Consider the following 17996-nt stretch of genomic DNA (forward strand, 5'->3'; position numbering starts at 1 on the left):
GTGAAAACAAGGTCCAATCAGGCTGAAACGTTACAAGAAGGTAGAATCTATTGAGTTGTAAGTGATCTGAACGTTTCATGATGATCGCACATTCCTATAGGGGGTCAGTCCATGTCCCAAAGGTCACCGGGCCTGGTGTCACTTTAAAGAAGAAGTCCACTTACACCTTTGTGGGCTTATAACTTGGCTTCTGAATGTCCTAGAGAGGTCAGGTTTGTTTTAGTGTACTCCAATCAACAGCCCCTACAACCACAAAAAGGAATGGAGTCATAAGCACTTATGGTTTGTAAATGGCACCCAGAATTATGTTGCACGAAGCACAATTTCACATCATTCTGGGTTCATTTGTGTGAAAACAAGGTCCAATCAGGCTGAAACGTTACAGGAAGGTAGAATCTATTGAGTTGTAAGTGATCTGAACGTTTCATGATGATAGCACTTTCCTAAGGGGGTCAAACCATGTCCCAAAGGTCACCGGTTCTGGTGTCAATTTAAAGAAGTAGTCCAGTTACACATTTGTGGGCTTATAACTTGGCTTCTGAATGTCCTAGAGAGATCAGGTTTGTTTTAGTATACTCCAATCAACAGCCCCTACAACCACAAAAAGGAATGGAGTCATTAGCACTCATGGTTTTTAAATGGGACCCAGAATTATGTTGCACAAAGCACAATTTCACATCATTCTGGGTTCATTTGTGTGAACACAAGGTCCAATCAGGCTGAAACGTTACAGGAAGGTAGAATCTATTGAGTTGTAAGTGATCTGAACGTTTCATGATGATAGCACTTTCCTAAGGGGGTCAAACCATGTCCCAAAGGTCACCGGATCTGGTGTCAATTTAAAGAAGTAGTCCAGTTTCACATTTGTGGGCTTATAACTTGGCTTCTGAATGTCCTAGAGAAATCAGGTTTGTTTTAGTGTACTCCAATCAACAGCCCCTACAACCACAAAAAGGAATGGAGTCATTAGCACTTATGGTTTGTAAATGGCACCCAGAATTATGTTGCACGAAGCACAATTTCACTTCATTCTGGGTCCATTTGTGTGAAAACAAGGTCCAATCAGGCTGAAACGTTACAAGAAGGTAGAATATATTGAGTTGTAAGTGATCTGAACGTTTCATGATGATCGCACATTCCTATAGGGGGTCAAACCATGTCCCAAAGGTCACCGGGCCTGGTGTCAATTTAAAGAAGTAGTCCAGTTACACATTTGTGGGCTTATAACTTGGCTTCTGAATGTCCTAGAGAGATCAGGTTTGTTTTAGTATACTCCAATCAACAGCCCCTACAACCACAAAAAGGAATGGAGTCATTAGCACTCATGGTTTTTAAATGGGACCCAGAATTATGTTGCACAAAGCACAATTTCACATCATTCTGGGTTCATTTGTGTGAAAACAAGGTCCAATCAGGCTGAAACGTTACAGGAAGGTAGAATCTATTGAGTTGTAAGTGATCTGAACGTTTCATGATGATAGCACTTTCCTAAGGGGGTCAAACCATGTCCCAAAGGTCACCGGATCTGGTGTCAATTTAAAGAAGTAGTCCAGTTTCACATTTGTGGGCTTATAACTTGGCTTCTGAATGTCCTAGAGAAATCAGGTTTGTTTTAGTGTACTCCAATCAACAGCCCCTACAACCACAAAAAGGAATGGAGTCATTAGCACTTATGGTTTGTAAATGGCACCCAGAATAATGTTGCACGAAGCACAATTTCACTTCATTCTGGGTCCATTTGTGTGAAAACAAGGTCCAATCAGGCTGAAACGTTACAAGAAGGTAGAATATATTGAGTTGTAAGTGATCTGAACGTTTCATGATGATCGCACATTCCTATAGGGGGTCAAACCATGTCCCAAAGGTCACCGGGCCTGGTGTCACTTTAAAGAACTAGTCCAGTTACACATTTGCGGGCTTATAACTTGGCTTCTGAATGTCCTAGAGAGGTCAGGTTTGTTTTAGTGTACTCCAATCAACAGCCCCTACAACCTCAAAAAGGAATGGAGTCATTAGCACTTATGGTTTGTAAATGGCACCCAGAATTTTGTTGCACGAAGCACAATTTCACATCATTCTGGGTTCATTTGTGTGAAAACAAGGTCCAATCAGGCTGAAACGTTACAAGAAGGTAGAATCTATTGAGTTGTAAGTGATCTGAACGTTTCATGATGATCGCACATTCCTATAGGGGGTCAATCCATGTCCCAAAGGTCACCGGGCCTGGTGTCACTTTAAAGAAGAAGTCCACTTACACCTTTGTGGGCTTATAACTTGGCTTCTGAATGTCCTAGAGAGGTCAGGTTTGTTTTAGTGTACTCCAATCAACAGCCCCTACAACCACAAAAAGGAATGGAGTCATAAGCACTTATGGTTTGTAAATGGCACCCAGAATTATGTTGCACGAAGCACAATTTCACATCATTCTGGGTTCATTTGTGTGAAAACAAGGTCCAATCAGGCTGAAACGTTACAGGAAGGTAGAATCTATTGAGTTGTAAGTGATCTGAACGTTTCATGATGATAGCACTTTCCTAAGGGGGTCAAACCATGTCCCAAAGGTCACCGGTTCTGGTGTCAATTTAAAGAAGTAGTCCAGTTACACATTTGTGGGCTTATAACTTGGCTTCTGAATGTCCTAGAGAGATCAGGTTTGTTTTAGTATACTCCAATCAACAGCCCCTACAACCACAAAAAGGAATGGAGTCATTAGCACTCATGGTTTTTAAATGGGACCCAGAATTATGTTGCACAAAGCACAATTTCACATCATTCTGGGTTCATTTGTGTGAAAACAAGGTCCAATCAGGCTGAAACGTTACAGGAAGGTAGAATCTATTGAGTTGTAAGTGATCTGAACGTTTCATGATGATAGCACTTTCCTAAGGGGGTCAAACCATGTCCCAAAGGTCACCGGATCTGGTGTCAATTTAAAGAAGTAGTCCAGTTTCACATTTGTGGGCTTATAACTTGGCTTCTGAATGTCCTAGAGAAATCAGGTTTGTTTTAGTGTACTCCAATCAACAGCCCCTACAACCACAAAAAGGAATGGAGTCATTAGCACTTATGGTTTGTAAATGGCACCCAGAATTATGTTGCACGAAGCACAATTTCACTTCATTCTGGGTCCATTTGTGTGAAAACAAGGTCCAATCAGGCTGAAACGTTACAAGAAGGTAGAATATATTGAGTTGTAAGTGATCTGAACGTTTCATGATGATCGCACATTCCTATAGGGGGTCAAACCATGTCCCAAAGGTCACCGGGCCTGGTGTCACTTTAAAGAACTAGTCCAGTTACACATTTGCGGGCTTATAACTTGGCTTCTGAATGTCCTAGAGAGGTCAGGTTTGTTTTAGTGTACTCCAATCAACAGCCCCTACAACCACAAAAAGGAATGGAGTCATTAGCACTTATGGTTTGTAAATGGCACCCAGAATTATGTTGCACGAAGCACAATTTCACATCATTCTGGGTCCATTTGTGTGAAAACAAGGTCCAATAGGCTGAAACGTTACAGGAAGGTAGAATCTATTGAGTTGTAAGTGATCTGAACGTTTCAAGATGATCGCACATTCCTATAGGGGGTAAAACCATGTCCCAAAGGTCACCGGGCCTGGTGTCACTTTAAAGAAGTAGTCCAGTTACATCTTTGTGGGCTTATAACTTGGCTTCTGAATGTCCTAGAGAGGTTAGGTTTGTTTTAGTGTACTCCAATCAACAGCCCCTAAAACCACAAAAAGGAATGGAGTCATTAGCATTTATGGTTTGTAAATGGCACCCAGAATTATGTTGCACGAAGCACAATTTCACATCATTCTGGGTTCATTTGTGTGAAAACAAGGTCCAATCAGGCTGAAACGTTACAAGAAGGTAGAATCTATTGAGTTGTAAGTGATCTGAACGTTTCATGATGATCGCACATTCCTATAGGGGGTCAAACCATGTCCCAAAGGTCACCGGGCCTGGTGTCACTTTAAAGAAGTAGTCCAGTTACACATTTGTGGGCTCATAACTTGGCTTCTGAATGTCCTAGAGAGATCAGGTTTGTTTTAGTGTACTCCAATCAACAGCCCCTACAACCACAAAAAGGAATGGAGTCATTAGCTCTTATGGTTTGTAAATGGCACCCAGAATTATGTTGCACGAAGCACAATTTCACATCATTCTGGGTCCATTTGTGTGAAAACAAGGTCCAATCAGGCTGAAACGTTACAAGAAGGTAGAATCTATTGAGTTGTAAGTGATCTGAACGTTTCATGATGATCGCACATTCCTATAGGGGGTAAAACCATGTCCCAAAGGTCACCGGGCCTGGTGTCACTTTAAAGAACTAGTCCAGTTACATCTTTGTGGGCTTATAACTTGGCTTCTGAATGTCCTAGAGAGGTCAGGTTTGTTTTAGTGTACTCCAATCAACAGCCCCTACAACCACAAAAAGGAATGGAGTCATTAGCACTTATGGTTTGTAAATGGCACCCAGAATTTTGTTGCACGAAGCACAATTTCACATCATTCTGGGTTCATTTGTGTGAAAACAAGGTCCAATCAGGCTGAAACGTTACAAGAAGGTAGAATCTATTGAGTTGTAAGTGATCTGAACGTTTCATGATGATCGCACATTCCTATAGGGGGTCAAACCATGTCCCAAAGGTCACCGGGCCTGGTGTCACTTTAAAGAAGCAGTCCAGTTACACATTTGTGGGCTTATAACTTGGCTTCTGAATGTCCTAGAGCGATCAGGTTTGTTTTAGTGTACTCCAATCAACAGCCCCTACAACCACAAAAAGGAATGGAGTCATTAGCACTCATGGTTTTTAAATGGCACCCAGAATTATGTTGCACGAAGCACAATTTCACATCATTCTGGGTTCATTTGTGTGAAATCAAGGTCCAATCAGGCTGAAACGTTATAGGAAGGTAGAATCTATTGAGTTGTAAGTGATCTGAACGTTTCATGATGATAGCACTTTCCTAAGGGGGTCAAACCATGTCCCAAAGGTCACCGGATCTGGTGTCAATTTAAAGAAGTAGTCCAGTTACACATTTGTGGGCTTATAACTTGGCTTCTGAATGTCCTAGAGAGATCAGGTTTGTTTTAGTGTACTCCAATCAACAGCCCCTACAACCACAAAAAGGAATGGAGTCATTAGCACTTATGGTTTGTAAATGGCACCCAGAATTATGTTGCACGAAGCACAATTTCACATCATTCTGGGTCCATTTGTGTGAAAACAAGGTCCAATCAGGCTGAAACGTTACAGGAAGGTAGAATCTATTGAGTTGTAAGTCATCTGAACGTTTCATGATGATAGCACTTTCCTAAGGGGGTCAAACCATGTCCCAAATGTCACCGGATCTGGTGTCAATTTAAAGAAGTAGTCCAGTTAAACATTTGTGGGCTTATAACTTGGCTTCTGAATGTCCTAGAGAGATCAGGTTTGTTTTAGTGTACTCCAATCAACAGCCCCTACAACCACAAAAAGGAATGGAGTCATGAGCACTTATGGTTTGTAAATGGCACCCAGAATTATGTTGCACGAAGCACAATTTCACTTCATTCTGGGTCCATTTGTGTGAAAACAAGGTCCAATCAGGCTGAAACGTTACAAGAAGGTAGAATATATTGAGTTGTAAGTGATCTGAACGTTTCATGATGATCGCACATTCCTATAGGGGGTCAAACCATGTCCCAAAGGTCACCGGGCCTGGTGTCACTTTAAAGAACTAGTCCAGTTACACATTTGCGGGCTTATAACTTGGCTTCTGAATGTCCTAGAGAGGTCAGGTTTGTTTTAGTGTACTCCAATCAACAGCCCCTACAACCACAAAAAGGAATGGAGTCATTAGCACTTATGGTTTGTAAATGGCACCCAGAATTATGTTGCACGAAGCACAATTTCACATCATTCTGGGTCCATTTGTGTGAAAACAAGGTCCAATAGGCTGAAACGTTACAGGAAGGTAGAATCTATTGAGTTGTAAGTGATCTGAACGTTTCAAGATGATCGCACATTCCTATAGGGGGTAAAACCATGTCCCAAAGGTCACCGGGCCTGGTGTCACTTTAAAGAAGTAGTCCAGTTACATCTTTGTGGGCTTATAACTTGGCTTCTGAATGTCCTAGAGAGGTTAGGTTTGTTTTAGTGTACTCCAATCAACAGCCCCTAAAACCACAAAAAGGAATGGAGTCATTAGCATTTATGGTTTGTAAATGGCACCCAGAATTATGTTGCACGAAGCACAATTTCACATCATTCTGGGTTCATTTGTGTGAAAACAAGGTCCAATCAGGCTGAAACGTTACAAGAAGGTAGAATCTATTGAGTTGTAAGTGATCTGAACGTTTCATGATGATCGCACATTCCTATAGGGGGTCAAACCATGTCCCAAAGGTCACCGGGCCTGGTGTCACTTTAAAGAAGTAGTCCAGTTACACATTTGTGGGCTCATAACTTGGCTTCTGAATGTCCTAGAGAGATCAGGTTTGTTTTAGTGTACTCCAATCAACAGCCCCTACAACCACAAAAAGGAATGGAGTCATTAGCTCTTATGGTTTGTAAATGGCACCCAGAATTATGTTGCACGAAGCACAATTTCACATCATTCTGGGTCCATTTGTGTGAAAACAAGGTCCAATCAGGCTGAAACGTTACAAGAAGGTAGAATCTATTGAGTTGTAAGTGATCTGAACGTTTCATGATGATCGCACATTCCTATAGGGGGTAAAACCATGTCCCAAAGGTCACCGGGCCTGGTGTCACTTTAAAGAACTAGTCCAGTTACATCTTTGTGGGCTTATAACTTGGCTTCTGAATGTCCTAGAGAGGTCAGGTTTGTTTTAGTGTACTCCAATCAACAGCCCCTACAACCACAAAAAGGAATGGAGTCATTAGCACTTATGGTTTGTAAATGGCACCCAGAATTTTGTTGCACGAAGCACAATTTCACATCATTCTGGGTTCATTTGTGTGAAAACAAGGTCCAATCAGGCTGAAACGTTACAAGAAGGTAGAATCTATTGAGTTGTAAGTGATCTGAACGTTTCATGATGATCGCACATTCCTATAGGGGGTCAAACCATGTCCCAAAGGTCACCGGGCCTGGTGTCACTTTAAAGAAGTAGTCCAGTTACACATTTGTGGGCTTATAACTTGGCTTCTGAATGTCCTAGAGCGATCAGGTTTGTTTTAGTGTACTCCAATCAACAGCCCCTACAACCACAAAAAGGAATGGAGTCATTAGCACTCATGGTTTTTAAATGGCACCCAGAATTATGTTGCACGAAGCACAATTTCACATCATTCTGGGTTCATTTGTGTGAAATCAAGGTCCAATCAGGCTGAAACGTTATAGGAAGGTAGAATCTATTGAGTTGTAAGTGATCTAAACGTTTCATGATGATAGCACTTTCCTAAGGGGGTCAAACCATGTCCCAAAGGTCACCGGATCTGGTGTCAATTTAAAGAAGTAGTCCAGTTACACATTTGTGGGCTTATAACTTGGCTTCTGAATGTCCTAGAGAGATCAGGTTTGTTTTAGTGTACTCCAATCAACAGCCCCTACAACCACAAAAAGGAATGGAGTCATTAGCACTTATGGTTTGTAAATGGCACCCAGAATTATGTTGCACGAAGCACAATTTCACATCATTCTGGGTCCATTTGTGTGAAAACAAGGTCCAATCAGGCTGAAACGTTACAGGAAGGTAGAATCTATTGAGTTGTAAGTCATCTGAACGTTTCATGATGATAGCACTTTCCTAAGGGGGTCAAACCATGTCCCAAATGTCACCGGATCTGTTGTCAATTTAAAGAAGTAGTCCAGTTAAACATTTGTGGGCTTATAACTTGGCTTCTGAATGTCCTAGAGAGATCAGGTTTGTTTTAGTGTACTCCAATCAACAGCCCCTACAACCACAAAAAGGAATGGAGTCATGAGCACTTATGGTTTGTAAATGGCACCCAGAATTATGTTGCACGAAGCACAATTTCACTTCATTCTGGGTCCATTTGTGTGAAAACAAGGTCCAATCAGGCTGAAACGCTACAAGAAGGTAGAATCTATTGAGTTGTAAGTGATCTGAACGTTTCAAGATGATCGCACATTCCTATAGGGGGTAAAACCATGTCCCAAAGGTCACCGGGCCTGGTGTCACTTTAAAGAAGTAGTCCAGTTACATCTTTGTGGGCTTATAACTTGGCTTCTGAATGTCCTAGAGAGGTTAGGTTTGTTTTAGTGTACTCCAATCAACAGCCCCTACAACCACAAAAAGGAATGGAGTCATTAGCACTTATGGTTTGTAAATGGCACCCAGAATTATGTTGCACGAAGCACAATTTCACATCATTCTGGGTTCATTTGTGTGAAAACAAGGTCCAATCAGGCTGAAACGTTACAAGAAGGTAGAATCTATTGAGTTGTAAGTGATCTGAACGTTTCATGATGATCGCACATTCCTATAGGGGGTCAAACCATGTCCCAAAGGTCACCGGGCCTGGTTTCACTTTAAAGAAGTAGTCCAGTTACACCTTTGTGGGCTTATAACTTGGCTTCTGAATGTCCTAGAGAGGTCAGGTTTGTTTTAGTGTACTCCAATCAACAGCCCCTACAACCACAAAAAGGAATGGAGTCATTAGCATTTATGGTTTGTAAATGGCACCCAGAATTATGTTGCACGAAGCACAATTTCACATCATTCTGGGTTCATTTGTGTGAAAACAAGGTCCAATCAGGCTGAAACGTTACAGGAAGGTAGAGTCTATTGAGCTGTAAGTGATCTGAACGTTTCATGATGATAACACTTTCCTTAGGGGGTCAAACCATGTCCCAAATGTCACCGGATCTGGTGTCAATTTAAAGTAGTAGTCCAGTTACACATTTGTGGGCTTGTAACTTGGCTTCTGAATGTCCTAGAGAGGTAAGGTTTGTTTTAATGTACTCCAATCAACAGCCCCTACAACCACAAAAAGGAATGGAGTCATTAGCACTTATGGTTTGTAAATGGCACCCAGAATTATGTTGCACGAAACACAATTTCACATCATTCTGGGTCCATTTGTGTGAAAACAAGGTCCAATCAGGCTGAAACGTTACAAGAAGGTAGAATCTATTGAGTTGTAAGTGATCTGAACGTTTCATGATGATCGGACATTCCTATAGGGGGTCAAACCATGTCCCAAAGGTCACCGGGCCTGGTGTAACTTTAAAGAAGTAGTCCAGTTACGCATTTGCGGGCTTATAACTTGGCTTCTGAATGTCCTAGAGAGAACAGTTTTGTTTTAGTATACTCCAATCAACAGCCCCTACAACCACAAAAAGGAATGGAGTCATTAGCACTTATGGTTTTTAAATGGCACCCAGAATTATGTTGCACGAAAAACAATTTCACATCATTCTGGGTCCATTTGTGTGAAAACAAGGTCCAATCAGGCTGAAACGTTACAAGAAGGTAGAATCTATTGAGTTGTAAGTGATCTGAACGTTTCATGATGATCGGACATTCCTATAGGGGGTCAAACCATGTCCCAAAGGTCACCGGATCTGGTGTCAATTTAAAGTAGTAGTCCAGTTACACATTTGTGGGCTTATAACTTGGCTTCTGAATGTCCTAGAGAGGTAAGGTTTGTTTTAATGTACTCCAATCAACAGCCCCTACAACCACAAAAAGGAATGGAGTCATTAGCACTTATGGTTTGTAAATGGCACCCAGAATTATGTTGCAAGAAACACAATTTCACATCATTCTGGGTCCATTTGTGTGAAAACAAGGTCCAATCAGGCTGAAACGTTACAAGAAGGTAGAATCTATTGAGTTGTAAGTGATCTGAACGTTTCATGATGATCGGACATTCCTATAGGGGGTCAAACCATGTCCCAAAGGTCACCGGGCCTGGTGTCACTTTAAAGAAGTAGTCCAGTTACGCATTTGCGGGCTTATAACTTGGCTTCTGAATGTCCTAGAGAGGTCAGGTTTGTTTTAGTGTACTCCAATCAACAGCCCCTACAACCACAAAAAGGAATGGAGTCATTAGCACTTATGGTTTGTAAATGGCACCCAGAATTTTGTTGCACGAAGCACAATTTCACATCATTCTGGGTTCATTTGTGTGAAAACAAGGTCCAATCAGGCTGAAACGTTACAGGAAGGTAGAATCTATTGAGTTGTAAGTGATCTGAACGTTTCATGATGATAGCACTTTCCTAAGGGGGTCAAACCATGTCCCAAAGGTCAACGGATCTGGTGTCACTTTAAAGAATTAGTCCAGTTACACATTTGTGGGCTTATAACTTGGCTTCTGAATGTCCTAGAGAGATCAGGTTTGTTTTAGTGTACTCCAATCAACAGCCCCTACAACCACAAAAAGGAATGGAGTCATTAGCACTTATGGTTTGTAAATGGCACCCAGAATTATGTTGCACGAAGCACAATTTCACATCATTCTGGGTCCATTTGTGTGAAAACAAGGTCCAATCAGGCTGAAACGTTACAAGAAGGTAGAATCTATTGAGTTGTAAGTGATATGAACGTTTCATGATGATAGCACATTCCTATAGGGGGTCAAACCATGTCCCAAAGGTCACCGGGCCTGGTGTCACTTTAAAGAAGTAGTCCAGTTACACCTTTGTGGGCTTATAACTTGGCTTCTGAATGTCCTAGAGAGGTCAGGTTTGTTTTAGTGTACTCCAATCAACAGCCCCTACAACCACAAAAAGGAATGGAGTCATTAGCACTTATGGTTTGTAAATGGCACCCAGAATTATGTTGCACGAAGCACAATTTCACATCTTTCTGGGTTCATTTGTGTGAAAACAAGGTCCAATCAGGCTGAAACGTTACAGGAAGGTAGAATCTATTCAGTTGTAAGTGATCTGAACGTTTCATGATGATAGCACTTTCCTAAGGGGGTCAAACCGTGTCCCAAAGGTCACCGGATCTGGTGTCAATTTAAAGAAGTAGTCCAGTTTCACATTTGTGGGCATATACTCTGGCTTCTGAATGTCCTAGAGAGATCAGGTTTGTTTTAGTATACTCCAATCAACAGCCCCTACAACCACAAAAAGGAATGGAGTCATTAGCACTTATGGTTTTTAAATGGCACCCAGAATTATGTTGCACAAAGCACAATTTCACATCATTCTGGGTTCATTTGTGTGAAAACAAGGTCCAATCAGGCTGAAACGTTACAGGAAGGTAGAATTTATTGAGTTGTAAGTGATCTGAACGTTTCATGATGATAGCACTTTCCTAAGGGCGTCAAACCATGTCCCAAATGTCACCGGATCTGGTGTCAATTTTAAGTAGTAGTCCAGTTACACATTTGTGGGCTTATAACTTGGCTTCTGAATGTCCTAGAGAGATCAGGGTTGTTTTAGTGTACTCCAATCAACAGCCCCTACAACAACAAAAAGGAATGGAGTCATTAGCACTTATGGTTCTTAAATGGCACCCAGAATTATGTTGCACGAAGCACAATTTCACTTCATTCTGGGTCCATTTGTGTGAAAACAAGGTCCAATCAGGCTGAGACGCTACAAGAAGGTAGAATCTATTGAGTTGTAAGTGATCTGAACGTTTCAAGATGATCGCACATTCCTATAGGGGGTAAAACCATGTCCCAAAGGTCACCGGGCCTGGTGTCACTTTAAAGAAGTAGTCCAGTTACATCTTTGTGGGCTTATAACTTGGCTTCTGAATGTCCTAGAGAGGTTAGGTTTGTTTTAGTGTACTCCAATCAACAGCCCCTACAACCACAAAAAGGAATGGAGTCATTAGCACTTATGGTTCTTAAATGGCACCCAGAATTATGTTGCACGAAGCACAATTTCACATCGTTCTGGGTCAATTTGTGTGAAAACAAGGTCCATTCAGGCTGAAACGTTACAGGAAGGTAGAATCTATTGAGTTGTAAGTGATATGAACGTTTCAAGATGATCGCACATTCCTATAGGGGGTAAAACCATGTCCCAAAGGTCACCGGGCCTGGTGTCACTTTAAAGAAGTAGTCCAGTTACATCTTTGTGGGCTTATAACTTGGCTTCTGAATGTCCTAGAGAGATCAGGTTTGTTTTAATGTACTCCAATCAACAGCCCCTACAACCAAAAAAAAGGAATGGAGTCATTAGCACTTATGGTTTGTAAATGGCACCCAGAATTATGTTGCACGAAGCACAATTTCACATCATTATGGGTTCATATGTGTGAAAACAAGGTCCAATCAGGCAGAAACGTTACAGGAAGGTAGAATCTATTGAGTTGTAAGTTATCTGAACGTTTCATGATGATAGCACTTTCCTAAGGGGGTCAAACCATGTCCCAAAGGTCACCGGATCTGGTGTCACTTTAAAGAATTAGTCCAGTTACACATTTGTGGGCTTATAACTTGGCTTCTGAATGTCCTAGAGAGATCAGGTTTGTTTTAGTGTACTCCAATCAACAGCCCCTACAACCACAAAAAGGAATGGAGTCATTAGCACTCATGGTTTGTAAATGGCACCCAGAATTATGTTGCAGGAAGCACAATTTCACATCGTTCTGGGTCCATTTGTGTGAAAACAAGGTCCAATCAGGCTGAAACGTTACAAGAAGGTAGAATCTATTGAGTTGTAAGTGATCTGAACGTTTCATGATGATCGCACATTCCTATAGGGGGTCAAACCATGTCCCAAAGGTCACCGGGCCTGGTGTCACTTTAAAGAAGTAGTCCAGTTACACCTTTGAGGGCTTATAACTTGGCTTCTGAATGTCCTAGAGAGGTCAGGTTTGTTTTAGTGTACTCCAATCAAAGGCCCCTACAACCACAGAAAGGAATGGAGTCATTAGCACTTATGGTTTGTAAATGGCACCCAGAATTATGTTGCACGAAGCACAATTTCACATCATTCTGGGTTCATTTGTGTGAAAACAAGGTCCAATCAGGCTGAAACGTTACAGGAAGGTAGAATCTATTGAGTTGTAAGTGATCTGAACGTTTCATGATGATAGCACTTTCCTAAGGGGGTCAAACCATGTCCCAAAGGTCACTGGATCTGGTGTCAATTTAAAGAAGTAGTCCAGTTACACATTTGTGGGCTTATAACTTGGCTTCTGAATGTCCTAGAGAGATCAGGTTTGTTTTAGTATACTCCAATCAACAGCCCCTACAACCACAAAAAGGAATGGAGTCATTAGCACTTATGGTTTTTAAATGGCACCCAGAATTATGTTGCACGAAGCACAATTTCACATCATTCTGGGTTCATTTGTGAGAAAACAAGGTCCTATCAGGCTGAAACGTTACAGGAAGGTAGAATCTATTGAGTTGTAAGTGATCTGAACGTTTCATGATGATAGCACTTTCCTAAGGGGGTCAAACCATGTCCCAAATGTCACCGGATCTGGTGTCAATTTAAAGTAGTAGTCCAGTTACACATTTGTGGGCTTATAACTTGGCTTCTGAATGTCCTAGAGTGGTCAGGTTTGTTTTAATGTACTCTAATCAACAGCCCATACAACCACAAAAAGGAATGGAGTCATTAGCACTTATGGTTTGTAAATGGCACCCAGAATTATGTTGCACGAAGCACAATTTCACATCATTCTGGGTCCATTTGTGTGAAAACAAGGTCCAATTAGGCTGAAACGTTACAGGAAGGTAGAATCTATTGAGTTGTAAGTGATCTGAACGTTTCAAGATGATCGCACATTCCTATAGGGGTAAAACCTACTTACATACTTTCAGCCTGATTGGACCTTGTTTTCACACAAATGGACCCAGAATGATGTGAAATTGTTCTTCGTGCAACATAATTCTGGGTGCCATTTAAAAACCATAAGTGCTAATGACTCCATTCCTTTTTGAGGTTGTAGGGGCTGTTGATTGGAATACACTAAAACAAACCTGATCTCTCTATGACATTCAGAAGCTAAGTTATAAGCCCTCAAAGGTGTAACTGGACTACTTCTTTAAAGTGACACCAGGCCCGGTGACCTTTGGGACATGGTTTGACCCCCTTAGGAAAGTGCTATCATCATGAAACGTTCAGATCACTTTCAACTCAATAGATTCTACCTTCCTGTAACATTTCAGCCTGATTGTACCTTGTTTTCACACAAATGAACCCACAATGATGTGAAATTGTGCTTCGTGCAACATAATTCTGGGTGCCATTTACAAACCATAAGTGCTAATGACTCCATTCCTTTTTGTGGTTGTAGGGGCTGTTGGTTGGAGTACATTAAAACAAACCTGATCTCTCTAGGACATTCAGAAGCCAAGTTATAAGCCCACAAATGTGTAACTGGACTACTTCTTTAAATTGACACCAGATCCGGTGACCTTTGGGACATGGTTTGACCCCCTTAGGAAAGTGCTATGATCATGAAACGTTCAGATCACTTACAACTCAATAGATTCTACCTTTTTGTAACGTTTCAGCCTGACTGGACCTTGTTTTCACACAAATGAACCCAGAATGATGGGAAATTGAGCTTCGTGCAACATAATTCTGGGTGACATTTACAAACCATAAGTGCTAATGACTCCATTCCTTTTTGTGGTTGTAGGGGCTGTTGATTGGAGTACACTAAAACAAACCTGACCTCTCTAGGACATTCAGAAGCCAAGTTATAAGCCCACAACGGTGTAACTGGACAACTTCTTTAAAGTGACACCAGGCCCGGTGACCTTTGGGACATGGTTTTACCCCCTATAGGAATGTGTGATCATCTTGAAACGTTCAGATCACTTACAACTCAATAGATTCTACCTTCTTGTAGCGTTTCAGCCTGATTGGACCTTGTTTTCACACAAATGGACCCAGAATGATGTGAAATTGTGCTTTGTGCAACATAATTCTGGGTGCCATTTACAAACCATAAGTGCTAATGACTCCATTCCTTTTTGTGGTTGTAGGGGCTGTTGATTGGAGTACATTAAAACAAACCTGATCTCTCTAGGACATTCAGAAGTCAAGTTATAAGCCCACAAATGTGTAACTGGACTACTACTTTAAATTGACACCAGATCCGGTGACCTTTGGGACATGGTTTGACCCCCTTAGGAAAGTGCTATCATCATGAAACATTCAGATCACTTACAACTCAATAGATTCTACCTTCCTGTAACGTTTCAGCCTGATTGGACCTTGTTTTCACACAAATGAACCCAGAATGATGTGAAATTGTGCTTCGTGCAACATAATTCTGGGTGCCATTTACAAACTATAAGTGCTAATGACTCCATTCCTTTTTGTGGTTGTAGGGGCTGTTGATTGGTGAACACTGAAACAAACATAACCTCTCTAGGACATTCAGAAGCCAAGTTATAAGCCCACAAAGGTGTAACTGGACTACTTCTTTAAAGTGACACCAGGCCCGGTGACCTTTGGGACATGGTTTTACCCCCTATAGGAATGAGCGATCATCTTGAAATGTTCAGATCACTTACAACTCAATAGATTCTACCTTCTTGTAGCGTTTCAGCCTGATTGGACCTTGTTTTCACACAAATGGACCCAGAATGATGTGAAATTGTGCTTCGTGCAACATAATTCTGGGTGTCATTTACAAACCTTAAGTGCTAATGACTCCATTCCTTTTTGTGGTTGTAGGGGCTGTTGATTGGAGTACACTAAAACAAACCTGATCTCTCTAGGACATTCAGAAGCCAAGTTGCAAGCCCACAAATGTGTAACTGGACTACTTCTTTAAATTGACACCAGATCCGGTGACCTTTGGGACATGGTTTGACCCCCTTAGGAAAGTGCTATCATCATGAAACGTTCAGATCACTTACAACTCAATAGATTCTACCTTCCTGTAACGTTTCAGCCTGATTGGACCTTGTTTTCACACAAATGGACCCAGAATGATGTGAAATTGTGCTTCGTGCAACATAATTCTAGGTGCCATTTACAAACCATAAGTGCTAATGACTCCATTCCTTTTTGTGGTTGTAGGGGCTGTTGATTGGAGTACACTAAAACAAACCTGACCTCTCTAGGACATTCAGAAGCCAAGTTATAAGCCCACAAATGTGTAACTGGACTACTTCTTTAAAGTGACACCAGATCCGGTGACATTTGGGAAATGGTTTGACCCCCTTAGGAAAGTGCTATCATCATGAAACGTTCAGATCACTTACGACTCAATAGATTCTACCTTCCTGTAACGTTTCAGCCTGATTGGACCTTGTTTTCACACAAATGAACCCAGAATGATGTGAAATTGTGCTTCGTGCAACATAATTCTGGGTGCCATTTACAAACCATAAGTGCTAATGACTCCATTCCTTTTTGTGGTTTTAGGGGCTGTTGATTGGAGTACACTAAAACAAACTAACCTCTCTAGGACATTCAGAAGCCAAGTTATAAGCCCACAAAGGTGTAACTGGACTACTACTTTAAAGTGACACCAGGCCCGGTGACCTTTGGGACATGGTTTTACCCCCTATAGGAATGTGCGATCATCTTGAAACATTCAGATCACTTACAACTCAATAGAATCTACCTTCTTGTACCGTTTCAGCCTGATTGGACCTTGTTTTCACACAAATGGACCCAGAATGATGTGAAATTGTGCTTCGTGCAACATAATTCTGGGTGCCATTTACAAACCATAAGTGCTAATGACTCCATTCCTTTTTGTGGTTGTAGGGGCTGTTGATTGGAGCACACTAAAACAAGCCTGATCTCCCTAGGATATTCAGAAGCCAAGTTATAAGCCCACAAATGTGTAACTGGACTACTTCTTTAAATTGACACCAGATCCGGTGACTTTTGGGACATGGTTTGACCCCCTTAGGAAAGTGCTATCATCATGAAACGTTCAGATCACTTGCAACTCAATAGATTCTACCTTCCTGTAACGTTTCAGCCTGATTGGACCTTGTTTTCACACAAATGAACCCAGAATGATGTGAAATTGTGCTTTGTGCAACATAATTCTGGGTGCCATTTAAAAACCATAAGTGCTAATGACTCTATTCCTTTTTGGGGTAATGGGGGCTGTTAATTGGAGTACGCTAAAACAAACCTGATCCCTCTAGGACATTCAGAAGCCAAGTTATAAGCCCACAAATGTGTAACTGGACTACTTCTTTAAATTGACACCAGTTCTGGTGACCTTTGGGACATGGTTTGACCCCCTTAGGAAAGTGCTATCATCATGAAACGTTCAGATCACTTACAACTCAGTAGATTCTACCTTCCTGTAACGTTTCAGCCTGATTGGACCTTGTTTTCACACAAATGAACCCAGAATGATGTGAAATTGTGCTTCGTGCAACATAATTCTGGGTGCCATTTACAAACCATAAGTGCTAATGACTCCATTCCTTTTTGTGGTTTTAGGGGCTGTTGATTGGAGTACACTAAAACAAACTAACCTCTCTAGGACATTCAGAAGCCAAGTTATAAGCCCACAAAGGTGTAACTGGACTACTACTTTAAAGTGACACCAGGCCCGGTGACCTTTGGGACATGGTTTTACCCCCTATAGGAATGTGCGATCATCTTGAAATGTTCAGATCACTTACAACTCAATAGATTCTACCTTCTTGTAGCGTTTCAGCCTGATTGGACCTTGTTTTCACACAAATGGACCCAGAATAATGTGAAATTGTGCTTCGTGCAACATAATTCTGGGTGCCATTTACAAACCATAAGTGCTAATGACTCCATTCCTTTTTGTGGTTGTAGGGGCTGTTGATTGGAGTACATTAAAACAAACCTGATCTCTCTAGGACATTCAGAAGTCAAGTTATAAGCCCACAAATGTGTAACTGGACTACTACTTTAAATTGACACCAGATCCGGTGACCTTTGGGACATGGTTTGACCCCCTTAGGAAAGTGCTATCATCATGAAACATTCAGATCACTTACAACTCAATAGATTCTACCTTCCTGTAACGTTTCAGCCTGATTGGACCTTGTTTTCACACAAATGAACCCAGAATGATGTGAAATTGTGCTTCGTGCAACATAATTCTGGGTGCCATTTACAAACCATAAGTG

Source organism: Nothobranchius furzeri, chromosome 15, assembly GCF_043380555.1.
Source record: "Nothobranchius furzeri strain GRZ-AD chromosome 15, NfurGRZ-RIMD1, whole genome shotgun sequence".
Classification (NCBI taxonomy): domain Eukaryota; kingdom Metazoa; phylum Chordata; class Actinopteri; order Cyprinodontiformes; family Nothobranchiidae; genus Nothobranchius; species Nothobranchius furzeri.